The following is a 3,544-nucleotide window of genomic DNA, read 5'->3' on the forward strand; positions in this document are numbered from 1 at the left end:
CTCTATTTGTCTCTCTGTTTGTATCTTCATGTGTAAATTCACTGGACCTTTTCAAACTCTCCACAGCTTTGCCAATTTTCACCAGGAATTTTACTCATTAACAAATTCTCACTTGTTCCCTACCAGTTGGTGACCATTGCCCCAGGGGCCTGTCAGTCTCAGGGTCCTGATTTCCCATTGACCCTTCCCCCTTCTATTGGGACTGGGAACTAGCCAACCAAAAAACCCCACTCAGTTTTAGTAAAGGGCCAACAGTCCCTTACACAAGCTGGGCCTGTGAGGGAGGGATGGCTCAGTGCTTTGACTATTGGCCAGCTAAACCCAGGTTTGTAAGCTCAGTCCTTAAAGGGGCTATTTAGGGATCTGGGATAAAAATCTGTCTGTGGATTGGCTCTGTTTTGAGCAGGGGGTTGGACTAGATACCTCCTGAGGTCCCTTCCAACCCTGGTATTCTATGATAGGGTCACCAATGTTCAGCGAAACTAGCACAAGCTGGGCCCATGGTGTAAGGGTTGGCATGCTGAAATCTGAGTTCAAATCTCAGTGGGACATTATGGTAAACCTCTGGAGATCCAAGCGCTTTCCTATCTCCAGCTGTATAAAAATGAGTTGTTTACCTTGTGCTGAGTGACTCATAGCTACTGGAGCCAGGTCTCTGGTGGGAATGGGGTCTAGAAGTGGCTATGGTTTGACTGGGTGTTTGGGATTTCTGATGCCCACAAGTTTGGCCCTTGTGCTTTCTACCACACTTTTCCTCTTGCCCACATGGCACTTGAAGAAAGGAGTGTCAGGGCCAGGTTTCATAGTCAGGGAAAGGCAGGAGGGAGGCAGAGTCCCAGGCTGGAGTCCAGCACCTCTCCTCCTCTGGGCACCTAGGACAGAGGCGGCTGGTGCTGTCAGATCCAAGGGAAGCTTAAAAGCCACAGAGCAACCAAGGACAGGGCAAGAGGAGGGGAGAACCATGCCTATGCGTGGCCAGCAGACAGCCACAGAGACGCCCAGCCAGGCTGCTCCCTGCTCCCTGGCATGCTGAACACCCCCTGAAAACCACCCACAGCCAGCTGCTGATGCTTTGTGGCCAACATCAGAAGATGGTAGGAAAGCAGGGCCAGCCCCCCTGGTGGAGCCTCTTACCATTCCCACTCCAGGTGCTCACTTTGGCAGTGGGGCAGGAGATTTTACCCCAAGAGGCTGTTCCCCAGCTGGCGAGAAGCAGAGAAACACCCAGGCTCCCCAGGTGCTATGTAGCAAACCCCTCCAGCACAGGGACAGGCGCACACTTGGAAGAGGGAAACTGCTCCACGCTATAGCCTGGGCAGCCGCCCATTTTCTTTGGCAAGTCAGGAATGGCAAAGGCGAGACTGGAAGCACCTGGGGCTCATGCCCTAGCCTTTGTGACACGCAACCCCCAACTCCTTCCTGGGGCTCTAGCTGAAGCCAGAGCATTGGCCAGAGCGGCCAAGAAAAGGTTCCAGCCCTGAAGGGAGCAGGACTTTCAGCACAAAGGTAAAATTGCACAATCACAAACACGAAGGGACTCGAACCCTCAATCGCCTGATCAGAAGATAGATGCCTTATCCATTAGGCCACAGGAACAAAACCTTTCCAAGCACTTATTTGGAAAAGGCAGACACTGTGTTTCTCAGGTCCTCTACTGAGGGGGGCCGAGACTCTCTGGGCACAAGAAGTCGAGTTCCCAGTGAGATGTGAGACAATTCTCTGGAGCCAGGTACAGGACTTTGGCAGGGAGGCTCAGGCATGAGGATTGGGGTGCAGCGGACAGACCAGCTATCTAGGTGCTTAGATTTGGTCTCACTGAGGAGAAGGAGGAATCCTGCTGACAGGCAGTGGCTGTGAAGAAAAAGAGGGATCTCCAGGCTGCTCAGGTCTCCTTCTTCCAGCTCATCTGGCTGAGCTGCTCCACCGGCCTGGACAAGTCCTCTGCATGCACAGCAAATAGCCCAGGAGCCATTTCTGCCCAAACCTGTGCTGGGGGGTGAGCGTCTGTCTTCCCTGTCCCATCTGCGCTAGAGCAGACCACTAGATTGAGAGAGACAGTCAACAACTATTAAGGCTAAGATTATATAAAGGGGGTCACAGAATTTGTGACTTTCAGAGATCTCAGTGACATTTTCCACCTCAGCCCTGGGGCAGCAAGACTGGAGCTGTCTGTTGGTGGGGGCCCCACAGCTATCAGCCACCAGTGGCGGAAGGGGCTCCCACAGGCCCATGCCACCACGGATGGACCCCACAGCTCCCAGCTACTGTGGGTGGATCCAAGAGCTCCCAGCCACGGGGGGTTGTGCCGATCAGGTGTCTGCACTAAGCTCGGCATCAATATGGTGATCCCTGGGAAGCTTGGGGTCCCCAGGTTGCCTAAGGAGGGGTGAACCCACCCAGGTCGGAAACGGAGCAGGTCAAATCTCCCGTGCTGATCAGCTGTGGGATCGCGCCTGTGAGTAGCCCCTGCAGCGTAGCCTGCACAAGACAGTGAGACACGGTCTCTTTTTAGACACCCTCCATCCCCCGCAGAGACTGTATGGGGGGATGGGAGCACCCATTGTGGGGACCCTGAACTGGTGGGAGGGAGGCACCATGTACCAGGGATCCCGAAACGCGGAACAGGGACACCCACACACCAGGTGTCTTGCAGAAAGAGCTGCAGTCTTGATTTACAAACTGCAGGTGATGGGTAATTTACCACCTCCCTTGCAGAGCTTGTTCCACTAGATAATTAGCCTCACGGTTAAAAAATGGTTATTTCCAGTTGGCATTTTCTGACATCGACTATAAGCCAAGGGGGTCTTGTTCAGTGTTTGTCTGGTGAATTAAAGAACACTTTAAATCACATATTCCCCCCTCTGGGAATTTGTAAAATGTATTTAAACCAGTGATTAAATCGCCTCTTAACCTCCAGGCAATGAAATCAATTGAGCTTCTTCAATCTCTCGCTGTAGACAGAAGAGAACAATGCACATTTTCCTTGTTTTTAAAGGCAAAAATCCTGATCTTTCCAATGGGATCTTCTGCTTCAACTGTCAGTTTGGGGAAGAATTTGGCTTCCTGGTTTATAATCTGCCCGCTCGGTTATAATCTGCAGTCTGAAGCGTCAAATTTAGACGAGGCCATTAGTGCTGCCCCCGTCTGGCCAGAGAGGGGTGCTCACAAGCAGAGTTGAAAGCTGGAGCTGAGAGGGACCTGGCAGGACACGCGGGGCACGAAGCCTCTCACGTGGGATCCTCGCTGTGCAGTAGGAGGCTGCGGGCAGCTGATTGTCAGGGCTCACGGCAGCACCCTGCCAGGCTGAGCTGGTGTCTGTGCTAAACTCGGCATCAATCAGGTGATTCTGGGAAGTTCGGGGTCTCCGGGCTCCCACAGGAGGGTAAAGTAGGTCACCCCTGGAGCAGGTTAAAGCTGCAGGGTGACAGTGGGGTTGCTGCCCCTGTGAACAGCTGCTGTAGCACCACCTGGGCAGGACAGGGAGAGCCAGTTATACCCCGTCCCCCAGCCTGTATTGGGGGATGGGAGCACTCACACCCTGGGG

The sequence above is a fragment of the Mauremys mutica genome, unplaced genomic scaffold, assembly GCF_020497125.1.
Source record: "Mauremys mutica isolate MM-2020 ecotype Southern unplaced genomic scaffold, ASM2049712v1 Super-Scaffold_100199, whole genome shotgun sequence".
In the NCBI taxonomy this organism is placed as follows: domain Eukaryota; kingdom Metazoa; phylum Chordata; order Testudines; family Geoemydidae; genus Mauremys; species Mauremys mutica.